The 13,157-nt window shown below is 31.6% G+C and overlaps 2 long non-coding RNA genes across 4 annotated transcripts; one reads left to right on the forward strand and one right to left on the reverse strand.

Annotated features, from left to right (window-relative positions):
* Positions 1–5,310: 5,310 nt before the first annotated feature.
* On the reverse strand, positions 5,311–8,497 carry LOC146930765 (uncharacterized). Of its 3 annotated transcripts, none has more exons than XR_015006467.1 (3): positions 8,359–8,497; positions 8,094–8,189; positions 5,311–5,639 (listed from the first exon to the last, which is right to left on the reverse strand). It is a non-coding gene; the product is annotated as an uncharacterized LOC146930765 (long non-coding RNA). The 3 variants fall into 3 exon arrangements; XR_015006466.1 differs by having other exon boundaries at positions 8,320–8,387; XR_015006465.1 differs by lacking the exon at positions 8,359–8,497 and adding an exon at positions 8,274–8,318.
* LOC146930766 (uncharacterized) lies at positions 6,700–7,573 on the forward strand. Its single transcript, XR_015006468.1, has 2 exons — positions 6,700–6,825; positions 7,243–7,573. It is a non-coding gene; the product is annotated as an uncharacterized LOC146930766 (long non-coding RNA).
* Positions 8,498–13,157: the final 4,660 nt, after the last annotated feature.

Consider the following 13,157-nt stretch of genomic DNA (forward strand, 5'->3'; position numbering starts at 1 on the left):
TAACCACTAAATGGGTTTCCCTCATGACGAGTCTAACCTTAAAATCAGAAAGTAAAGAAAGATGGATAAAAACATAATAGCTATATTGATAGAAGATTTTAGAGTTAAAATAGTATTACAATCCTTGAAGGAGACGAGTGAGCTCTTTACATTACTCACCCAAAATAATCTTAAACTCGAACTTTTTAAGAACTAGCACTCATGTTCATCAATGAAAAGGATATGATGGTGAGAGAACGCTAGTGGTTGCTAACCCTAGTTGGAAATTACGGTTCAAATCAAAAAATTATTTTCAGACCTTTGACACAACAATGTAATTGTCCTTTTATATTACAAGTCATGAAACCACTACAGATTGTGCCATTTGGTAATTCTCCATGTCAGCTGCCCTTGTCCTATTTGTTGGAAATCAACATATTTCTTATTTTCCTTGTACTAGAAATCACTGACAACTCATTAAACTTCATCCACAAGCTTTGCCAACAATGGACCCAAGTTCGTACCAATCTACGACCCGCATAGAAAGTCTTTTAGTGATGTAGCTCCAGACTCATTCCCCGCACCACATCTTCTTACAGCTTCACAACAAATACTCAACATTTTTCACAAAACCACCCGTAACAAGTATTACTGGTTCCAAATAGCTAATTAACAACTAAAACTAAATAAACTACTAAAATCCTAAATAAACATAAATTAGATGATTTTGGTGATGTAATCACTCAAAACATCATTAAATTAAAGGGATAAATACAAGGCAATAACCAACATTTTCTTGGTTATCACTAACCACGTTTAATTGGATCTATCATTGCAACCATGTATTTTTCTATTTAAAGTTTTCAAACTCAAAATTATGCTTAAGAAATTCAAATTCAGTGCAACTCGAACTAACCGAACATTGGTAATGCCCATGATTTTTTTTTTATCTGGTTAGAATTCATAAATTAACTAATATTTTTTTCTTAGAATTTTTGTTTTCCTTAGTGCTAAAAGTCATACATTGGATGTAGAGGCGAATCCATGGTATGGTACAGTCAGGGGCGAATTTGGACTTTCAATACTAGTGGAGCACATTTTTTTGTTCAATTAATTATATAATATTAAATTTAATAAGAAGTTATATTAAAAATAGTTGTAGCAACCAAAATTACAAAGAAAATAATCTACTTTCCATTTGTTGAAAATGCAATAAAATCACATCATTACTAATTGTTCTAAGAACATCTCTTTCTATATGGGTACAATGTAGTAATAGACACACCAGATTTTTCTCATTGGACCATTCACTATTTTTTATTTTTCCATAAAAGATTGAGTCAGCTGCTATTAGAGTCTTTGCGTTGAATCAAATATCACCGAGAAATAAGTTTATTATAAGTAGGAGACATCTTTCATCTTACAAGCTCGTTTAGTAGAGTTTAGTTAGTAACAACCCAAACCCAAAATTCTAAGACTTGGACTTTGATCACGAGTAGAACTGTTTTTCTAGATAAATAAAATGACAATAACCATTGAAAACTTACACACGCAAGTGGTGAAGCCCGGTCCTTAAAAAAAGAGTGAAGAAGCAGGGGGTTCGAGTCTCAGTCATTGCAACTAACCTACCAATCTTGATATTTTTTTTGGTTGAGTTAAGATTTGTGAACATCATGTGTAGATATTTAATTGATTGAAATAATTTTAAAAATTGACCATTGAAGGAAAGGCATGTGGGTGATTGCATCAAGAATTGAAGGGGCATTTGAGAACAACGGTGGTCACGAGGATCCAGAGAAAATAATTGAGAATTTCCAAGAGATGGGAGGAAATGCCGGGAAAGTGCTCGTGTCGCCTCGAAATGAAACACTTGAAAAAGTTTATGTGTTCTGTTTGGTGTGAACCCCTCTGCATCTGCTTGATCGATCAGCATGATCTCTGAAACCCTATCCCTTAGCTAGCTAGAGTTTAGTAGGTTTGTTTCTAAAGCACGAGTGTAGATAGATGAGTTTTTGAGAATGACAAATGAAACATTAAAAAATTCACAGTATAAGCAAGCAAGCAAGCAAGCATTCTTAGTTTATTATGCATGTTTTCATGGGAATTGAGAAACAAATACAAAGTTGGATGCTTTCACTATAATGCCACTCATCCGTTCCAGTTTGTGTGAATATTGCAATTTATATTGGGTTAGCTAGCTAGCTAGCGCTTTTAAGTATGTTTGTGTTGTGTTGTTTACTTGTTTACATTTAAGATTGGACGAGTGTTTTGTGATTTCATCTACATATCCATGATTTTAGGGGAAAGAATATAATGAAATACGGGGCCGGCTATGGAGTTGCAAACAGCTCTACCGATTTGGGAGGCCCAAAATATTTTTTTTATTGTACAACGCATGAAAAAATCTAATATATATTAAAAACGCGCAACCATGTTAGAATAATTAAGATGGCATGTTGGTAGATACAAGCGTTGGCATTGGCATAGTAGCTGTCATGAGTTCATGAGTTCAACTCCCTGCATGCACAGCTAGTCACATAGTTCACGAGTTCAACTCCCTGCATGCACAGCTAGTCACAGGGAGTTGAACTCATGAACTCTGTGACTAGCTGCATGCACAACTAGTCACAATTCTTCTTTACTATAATTACTTTTTTAGCATGATTGAGCCTCAACTTAGGCTAATTTAACATTACTATAATTACTTTTTTAGCATGATTGAGCCTCAATTTAGGCTAATTTAACATGGATTTGAGTTATAAATATCTTCAATGCTCTCTTCTCCTTTAAAAACACTATATATATTTTTTTAAAACACTTGTAACATTTTTTCTCTTTTAAAAAAAGGAAATGTTTTTTTACTAGGGGGCTTATCTTACAATTAGTGTCGAGCCTCAATTTTAGAGGAACGACCCTGATGAAATAGAGTATAAGATTGTTTTTAAGCTGATTGACTAAAAGGGAATACATATTTTTTTTTTATTTGGATGAGTGTAACATGTGTCCCACCTTGGACGAGTATACATTCCGATAGTATATAACAATATAAAAAGGGGGTTAAATATGTTTTTGGTCCTTATAAATATGTCAGCTTTTGGATGAGTGTAACATGTGTCCCACCTTGGACGAGTATACATTCCGATAGTATATAACAATATAAAAAGGGGGTTAAATATGTTTTTGGTCCTTATAAATATGTCAGCTTTTCGTTTTTGTAACATCCCAGACTGCTTTCAGAATTGCTGACTAACCCCACAAACCAACACGAGTCTTTTCAGCATGCTTTGTCCTCACTCACATGCTTACCGGGAAACTTCCCGGTAGGTCACCCATTCTAAAATTGCTCCAAGTCAAGCACGCTTAACTGTGGAGTTCTTATGGAATGTGCTACCGAAAAGAAGATGCATCTTGTTGATATGGGTAGTACCTAACAATTCTTATAAGCCTTCCTTCAACCATGTAGTCCCATACCTACACGGCCTCCGGATCCCTCTCATTCCGATGTGATTCGGTTCCTCTTATTAACGTGGGGTCATCCTTACGGATAGTGCCCGTTCCAACTGGCGGGAACCTTTCGTATCCAACTGGCGGGATATCGAAAGCCACGTTGTGGGTGTTACAGTTTTAGTCTCTCCAAAAAATTTCTTCAACTTTTAGTCCCTCAAAAAAAATTTCATTTTCACTTTTGGTCCCTCTTTTAAAGTTTACTCATATGTAGAATTCATATTTTTGAATAAAATTTTGCAGAAAAATTCATAATATTATAAGAACCTCTCCAAAAAAAAAAAGTAGAATTTCTTAACAAAATATAAATTTAATATGAATTTTTATATTTTTGACGGTTAAAAATTCATATTTAATTTGTGTTTCATTAAAAAATTATAATTTTTTTTGGAAAAATATTTTAAAATATTCTACACATTCCTGCACAATTTCATTAAAAAATACAAAAGTTAACTTAAAATAGGGACCAAAATTAGTGATTGAAAATTTTATAGGGACTAAAAGTGGAAGGAAAATTTTAGAGGGACTAAAACGAAAATTTGGTATGTTTATAGGGATCAAAAACATATTTAACCCTAAAAAGGGAATACATGAATTTTTTGGGTTGATTTTTTTATTATTTTAGATATATTCTTAAACAAATTTGCTTTTAAGAATACTGTATTTTTTGTGTTGCTGAAAGAAGTAAGAATTTTTATTATGGTATGATAAAAGATAAACATAGTTCTTAAGTCATAAACATCTATACATATAATTTTAATCAAAATTAAAATTTTAGAAAAAAAAACATTGCTTATAATTTATACACGTTGACGCAATAAAAAAGCAAACACTAACGCTAGTTATTACAGTTGCAAATTATTATACATTTACCCCATGACTTACATACACATATATATTCTACATAAAAAATTCCATTGGAGCAAGGCAGTAGTGAATTGCTTTGTTTCTAAAATAATTAAATATAAGTACAAATTTTGGGCTATAGCTCATTTTATAACATAATAGAAACATATAACAAAATAATTTAATAGACAAACCAGGAGCAATTCTTACCTAGTCACAAACCCAAATCAAAAATATTTGGGTACACAGACATAAATGGAGAGAATTAAAAGAAGGGTTAATTATGTTTTTGGTCCCTACAAAATTGCGACCTTGTAAGTTTAGTCCTTACTTAATTTTAATAGCATTTTTAATCCCTACAAAAAATTTCTGCACTCAATATTAGTCCTTACTCAATCCAAATTTGTTTAATTTATGCTTAAACTCTTAAGTTTTTCAACAATTTTTTACAGGCGTGTTAAGAACGTTATTAAAAGGTCCTCCGAAAAAATATCGCAAAAATTTGATTTCTACGTCCATATTTTTGTTACTTATATCTTAAACTTTTGTCGTTTTAAAAAATTCATATTTAATTAATTTCATGTTAAAAAATTATAGATTTTAGTAAATGAACCATTCATAGTGTTCTAAACTTGTATAAAAAGAATCGTTAAAAAATTTAAGAATTTAAGGATAATTAAACAAAATTTATTTTAGCAGGGACTAAAATTATAAGTAAATTTTTTTTGTAGGGATTAAAAATGCTATTAAAATTAAGTAAGGACTAAACTTACAAGGTCGCAATTTTGTAGGGACCAAAAATATAATTAACCCTTAAAAGAAAAATAAATTAGTCTCATCATTTTTTACTTTTATCTTTAAATTTTTCTTATCTATGTGTGTGTGTCTAAGTCATATTTATTTTTGTTTGTGACCAACTTAGACTTTCTCGACAAACCAGACTCTGATACCCACTAATGTGACAACTAAAACTCAAAATAATTGAATATGGTAATAAATAATATTTGTTTGCACCATAAATAATTTTTCATGTAGGATAAAATATCACAACATTACCACAAATAACAACTCAATATCATAGCTCGAAATAAAATATTTTGTTAGAGCCTTACATTTTTTTTTATAATAAAGAAAGTAAATACTAGATATTAACGTCGGCATTGATGTCATAGTATCACAACCTACAATCCATTTTAAACATAAATATCAATTCAACAAATATTCAAGAACAACATAACATGGGTGAGAGAAGAATTCTTCACTTTACTCTCATGAACAAACACCTTAGAATTAAATGTTGCAAGGTGGTTCTGCATATAACACATAAAAGAGAAACACATAGAAAACAGAGAGTTAGATATGTTATATGTGACTTAAAGTTATACAACAATAGTAATGTATAGAAATAAACACATAAATTTACATTTATAACTGAAAACCATCTTATGTTTATATATTAAACTACAACACACACACACACACACACACACACACACACACACACACACACACACACACACACACTCCATATTCATCATACACTAATAACTCATACTCATAAAAGTAGGTTGTGAGGACAATAACAACTAAAGAATATTACCATCCATCTAGGAAAACTTTACTGTATCACACTCATAGTGATATGATATTTTTATACTATGACAAATTTCCAAACTTTTTAAGTATGCCATAATATAAAGGAATCATTAATTTTCGTTGGCATTTCCACACCAAAGAGTAATCTCCTCCTAAACTAGGTTGACAAACCCCACACAACCTTCACCACCCAATTTATTTAATATGTTCGCTTGCATGTTAAAAACCCTTTATATGATGCATGTTTCACAAAATAAAATCCAAAAAATACCACCATATGAAAAATATTAATATCATCCACGCCTTTCACAAGTTAGGCACCTGATGAAAAAAATTATCAACATATCACCATCCTTGGCTTTCTTGAGACAGGTGGCTCGTCTTAATAATATTTATCACAAAATTATATATAAAATATACATCCTAAAGATCAACCTTGTAATTAATTAAAAACACATATTTAATCCTTAAACTAACAACTTGTATTCTAATTCCCATTAAAATATCAAGTAGATATTCTATTTTCTTTGTTATTTTAATATTTTTTTCGTCACTCAAAAAAATTTATGACATGGTGAATGTTCTAGGGCTTTTCTAACCTATTGTTTCGTTATTGATTTATACCCTTGAGTATTCCATGATTCATTATGCTATTATTTTCGGACTCCTACTTTTATATATATATATCTTGTTTCAGTGAAAACAATGTTATTCAAGAACTATGGATATATACTAACACTTCTTGGAAACTAAGATATATAAAGAGATAATATTTCATATTTGAGTCTTTGTCATTAAGATTTTTTTTTCTTTTCTTAGAACTCGATCTAACTTTGTTTTGTGTTTCTTGTGAGTTACAAATAATTTAGACTTGTCCATATGGATTGTTGACTTGTGTAGGTAATTAATCCATTCAAGTAGAATTAGTGTTATTTCCTGAATTTTCTTGTTTTGAAGTACTTGAGTATGTGTTGTTATTATCAAATCTGTCAATTTGTTCGTGATGTATTCTCGAGTGTGGGAAAGGTGCAATACTCATTTGGGACAAATAGAGTAAAAAGAAAAAATTAATATCCAGAGGACGACCTAAGTCCTACTAGGGAGGAAATAACTAATGGTAGCTAAGGTTCAATTTGTAAATCTTCATAGTTTCACTTAAAGAGATATATGTTTTCATTATATGATTAATCGTAATATAATTCAGTGACGGATGCGTGGTTGCATTTTTGTGTTTTACTTACTTCTATCCTTTTTTTCTGGTGTTTTAATAATCTTAGTCCATATATGTTTTTCCTTATATTTTACCTTTATTTATAGATGTCTTTGAGGAGGAGTTCATAACATCAAATGAAGAACTTCCTTCCACTCTTATTGCAACTAGCCATGATCGTGTCCGTTTCGCGCAACAAGGATAATTGTCTTGTCTTTTGTAAGGTGTCTTTTAAAGTTGTTTACTTTGGTTATTTTCATGTCTGTTGATATACGTTAGTATTTGGTTTCATGAGTAATGCACGATATCATCTGGATCTGCATACACCTTTATGTTATGATAAAATATGTGAATATTTCTCTTTACTTACTTTCGTATATTCAAAATTAAAATTCATCTATACTTTTCACAGAGAGAAAAATATATGTGTATGAGTTATGTTATGCACTTAGATTTCACCTATAGATGTTGGGTATCTCACACTTTCACTAAGATGGTATATTTACATGATTAGAGGGTAGTTATACGAAGACATACTCAAGATAACACCCAAAAGTGTAAAACTCAACAATCTACCTTATTCTCTTAGGATCTAAAACTATATTCTAATTTTATAAGATTTTATATCAAGCACCTAGGTCATGTTTATCCTTAAACATATACACGTCATTCACAAGGAAACAAAGATAACAACAATTTGATAATCAATTTAACATATTTCTCCATTATAGGACTTTAAATTTTATTGTATTCTCTGAGTACCTCTTGTACTAGTTTTTTAATTTAACAAATAAATCTATTTAACATTTAAAAAATTATATTTAACATGTTTCTAATGATATCAAAGAAATTCCAGGATCGGAGAAATATATGAAAGTTTTAGACAGATTATATGAGTAATGACATTATAACAAGGAAATAAAATATCTTTTTAGACATAATAGATGAATAAAATTACCGTTTAATAAGTTCATACAATAACCACTGTCGCACATCATACGATATTCATTTGTCGGATATAGTTTTTCGCAATCGTCGTCAGTAACACATTCTCCTATAATGTAAAATAAGAATAAAGAAATATTACTAAAAATGATTGAAAGATTGTGCATAAGATAAAAAATGAGAATGAGCTTACTTTCACTAGCTACTACAATAAGCAACAGGGAAACAAAAAGTATTACAATATAAACAAACTTAAGAATTTCAGCCATTTTTTTCACCTTTGCGTATAAAAAATGTATATTTGCCTAAACACTTTATATAGTAAAAAAACCCCATGCAGTTTACATGAATGAAATAGTTTTTTAATAACTTTTGACCGTAGTAAATTCTTCATTAAAATTAGAATAATTATTAGATATCACCAAATTACGTTTTTGTACCATGTTTGTCCCTTTAGTCCATAGAATAAATCTTAAATAAAAATATTGCTTTTAATTATAGTTAATTATTGTTTACCAACCTTTCATTATTTTTTATTTCTTATCTAGCCTTTCATTTGGTTTTATTTTTTGAAGTCGAATTCAATTTTGATTTGTTGCACTGCCTTCTCATATTGCATTGAATTGACATTATTTTACATAAATTTGGGTTTTGCAATTATATTCAATTATATTTTACTATCACCCTTTAAAATAAGTTTTAATAATTACTAAGTTGAACGACAATCCCTGTGGAGAACGATAAACTTACTGCTTTATTACTTGTTACAATTTGGTGTACTTTTCAATTTCGTACATCAAAAATTCTCTCTTGGCGGCGTGATGGTGGTGTTGTGACCAAATCTGAAACGACAACGTGTGATGTGTTGTGGTAGTCCTGTGATTGGATCTGAAACGATGTTGTGTGGTGTACTGTGACTGGATCTGAAACAATGAGTTGTGGTAGTGCCGTAACCGGATCTTAAACAGCAGCATGTGGTGTGCTGTGACCAGATCTGAAACAAATGTTTGTGGTGTGTTATTGTAATATCCCGCCTGGCAGTATTAGAATATTACCAGTCGATCGTGCCAGAGGATTAATATTACGGAAAGAAAGTTTAATGGAAATATTTATTATGTGATATCAGCTAAATACGGATAAAGTATCAGTGTCGTATTTATCACGCTTAAGACAAGGGCAGTTTGGTAATTGCACGTAAAAGGATATTTATATGGCTTTTGGGCAAAAAATTCTTATCCTTTCGCTCTCTAGTTTGTGGTAAAGGTTTTCTCTCCTCATTCTCTCATCTCCCATGCCCTCTTCCTCTCTTCTCTCCACCAAACCTTTCCAAACTTCTTCCTTCCATGGCAAGGATTTAACTTATGTTCCTTCAAGACATCATAATCATATGAAGCTTGGTTTGAGTTGTCTTACACTTCTCCTCTCCATCAAGAATAGTTCAAAAGTTAGGGTTTGGATTTGAGCAAGAAGCTATGGCTTTGAATAGTTGATTTGGAGTTTATGTTGATCATTTATCATTGAATTGGAAAGTTAAGCAAGAAACAACCATGAGGATGAGTTCATCTTGAAGTTTATGGTTAGGGTTTGACTCATGGTAAGTTGGAAGATGTTTCAAGCTAGGGTTTCTTCATGGTCAAGAACTATGGTGCTTAGATTGCAAGAAAGAATAGCAAGTTTGAAGGTTATGATCAAAGAAAGCAATTGACCAAGAGCTAGGGTTTTGGTTGCTTGTAAGCTTGGAGATAAAGTGCAAATCATTAGGTGAGTTCCTTAGATAGTTTTCCACCCTTGGTTTATGTGTTTCACTCTTGTAAGAAAACAACGTAAATTCTAGGGTTTAAAATATTAGAATAGTTGCCCTTTTCATGCCATGCTTGCTAACCATGTGAATACTTTCTATAAAGATGTTTTACAGGTTTTCTACGACCACTAGAGTCATAATATGCATAGAGACACTTGGTTTTGAGGCTTTTGGGTCAAAAACACCATTTTTACAAGTGCTGGACTGTCACAACTCGCCACATAGAGCTGGTAGCTCGCGAGGCGAGCTGGAAGTCAGAACAGGGGGTCCTGCTCGCCCCCAACTCGCCAGTGCGAGTGGTTACTGTTGGAGTAAGCCCTAATAGCCAATCTATGTTGATTGGGTTTGGCTTTGTATCATGATATTAATATAAGTATATATTGTGAATATATAATAATAAGGCATTTCTTTATTGATTTTGTTCTGTTTCAAAATAATAAAGTCCCTAGAATAGTTAGTCCGTTTAATGGAACATTAAGTATAACTTAATTATGAGACCCTGTTAAACATAAGGAATCTATTCTTAAAGTATTCGTAGCCAAGCTTTATTGAGAAGTGGGATATCATTAAAGCATAGAGACTATTATGTGGGTACGTAGACTGATGATCACATCTCACAAATCATGGATAAAGAGTTATCAAGTCTTCACATAGATATAAATATTAGGAGTAATATTTATATTGGATTGACCCGTCATGAGAATACTACATAGTGAAAGTTATGAAAAGTGTCATAAGATATTCTCATAGTGATAGTGGTGTATTCCACCCTTCGACCTGAAACCACTATGTACCCTAGATGTTGGAGTCGAGTGCTTTGTCACCATTCAAACGTTGTCCGTAACAGGATGACTATAAAGTTGGTTGATGGGTACTCCATGAATCATGCTGAGGGACATGAGTGACCTAGATGGAATTTGCCCCTCCTACATAACAGGAGAAATGTCTACGGGCCCAATATTGAACTAGACAAGGATGACACGGTCTATGCCTTGTGTTCAATATAGACATGAGGGCAAAAGGGTAATTATACACATGATCATTATCACAGAAAGGTTTCGTCAGATCACATGACATTCTCGTCACTTGGGTAGCAGTGATGTGTTGCTAGATACCGCTCACTGTTTATAATATTAAATATGTGATTTAATATTATTGTCAACGTTACGAGAACCTATAGGGTCACACACAAAGGACAGACAGATGAGAGAAATAAATAAGTAAGACTTATTTATAAAATAAATAAGTGAGACTTATTTATAAAATAATAAGTAAAACTTATTGGTAATTAAATAATTAAATATGACTTTATTATTTAATTTACGAAAAAAATAGAGAAACGTGGTCCACCGTAAGGTACAGTGTACTTAAGTGTTGTCTTGCTGATCACACAAGTGATTCTATACAGTGTACTTAAGTGTTGTCTTGCTGATCACACAAGTGATTCTATAAATAGAACCCTTGTGCTGAAGCATTACTAACTTTTTGTGAGTGCTTAACCTAATTCACAAAAGTTGTGAAACCCTAGCCGCCGCTCTCTAAACCTTTTTCCGTTGGAATTGGCTAGCACCGGTCATTGAAGAAGTTCTGTTCGTGTGGACTGAGTAGAGGCATTGCTGCTTTGCTTTGCTCGTGATCAGAGATATTTCTTCTACAAAGGTTCTAAACACATGAATCCTTAAAGTGTTTAAGCATGTGTTCTGTTTGATTTGTGATTAATGATTTAATCAAGATCCGTTTCAATGGGATTTGTTCCGCTAAGAGGATTATAAATTTTTGAAAAACCTCTCTTAAAATCCCTTCAGTGGTATCAGAGCATTTGGTTGCTATTAAATCATTGAATTTAAATCTGTTGTTGTTTGCCTAACTTGATTTTGTGATACGATCATATAAATATGTATGTCATCGACTTATGCTTCTGATTCTTATACATGAGATGTATGCCGTATGATAAAGCATATATGTTTTAAATTTTAGTTTGTATATGATTTGTTTCGATTTAGATTGTGTATGCTATACGATTTTCATTTCGATTTGCTTGGGATCAATTTTGCATTGTGTATATTTGATATACATCGATAATATGAATTTTACTCCTGAATATGATTCAGATTTTATATTGCTTTATCCCTTCATATGTGCATTCGGAAAGTCCACAAAATTGACATGCGAAGGTCACTATGTTTATCTACTAGAAACATATGGAAAATTGTTTTAGAATTTCATGGTATATTAATTTTCTTAAATTGTTTTGACTTTAGGGCATGTTAACTTGTGCCCTTAAGGCACATGTTAAGCAACTTAAATAGAGCAATTTTGCATTGGAAAACACAATATAACAACTTTTAAGAAGTTAAATGCACGCATTTTGAAATGTGTATTTCTATAATGAGTATCTTAACATGTGCCTTGAGGGCACAAGTTAACATTAGCCTTTGACTTTTATCTTAGAGTAATATTGTTTGGTTCTTAGAATCAAATTCTGATTTCAATCCGTGTTCTCTTTTATCAAATTTGATTTGATAAAGGTACTTTTTGAAGGAATTTGATAAAGGTACCATTTCTTAATTATTGAAACAATTCATGAATTTTCATAAAGTGTTATTAAATTCAATATACCGTGAAATCAGTTTTGAATTGGCAATTAGAGTATCATGCGGCAGATCACAGATTTTGCTTTGATTTCAGTTTAAATTGCCATAAATATAGTGAACCGTCGGTGTCAGTTTGAATGCCATAACAGCGTCACAATTCAAATTATTTAATAAAAGAATAATTAAAGGATTTATTATTATTTGTTGTGGTATATGGTTATGACCTTAGTTTTTGGTGTTTCATTTATTTAAATACGACCTGCGTGTCGTGATTTATTTTATTTTTAAAATACGGCCTGCGTGTCGTAGTTTATTTTATTTAAGAGTTAAATATTGTAATTGCTCAAGTTGAAGAGAGGACGACGCCAAAAGATGATTCCGATGGAGAAGCTTGTGAAGTTTGTTCGAGGGTCAAAGAATTGTAATAAAGTAGTTTATTTAATTCTTACGCATTAGGAGGTCATAACCATACTACCTAATTTATTATTTTATGTATGTGATGCATGAAATGTATGTTTAGTTAGCGCATGTATGCGATGTATGCTTAACATGTTTTAGATGTATGTTAGCATGTATGTTTTAAATGTTTTATATACTTGCTTTCTATGAGCATGAATGTCATGCATCTTTAAAGACACGTGTATGAGATACACATGTCAATAAGATTAAACTAAATAAAAAT

Source organism: Medicago sativa, chromosome 4 (genome assembly GCF_051527215.1).
Source record: "Medicago sativa cultivar Bolivia chromosome 4, Bolivia_mono, whole genome shotgun sequence".
In the NCBI taxonomy this organism is placed as follows: Eukaryota; Viridiplantae; Streptophyta; class Magnoliopsida; order Fabales; family Fabaceae; genus Medicago; species Medicago sativa.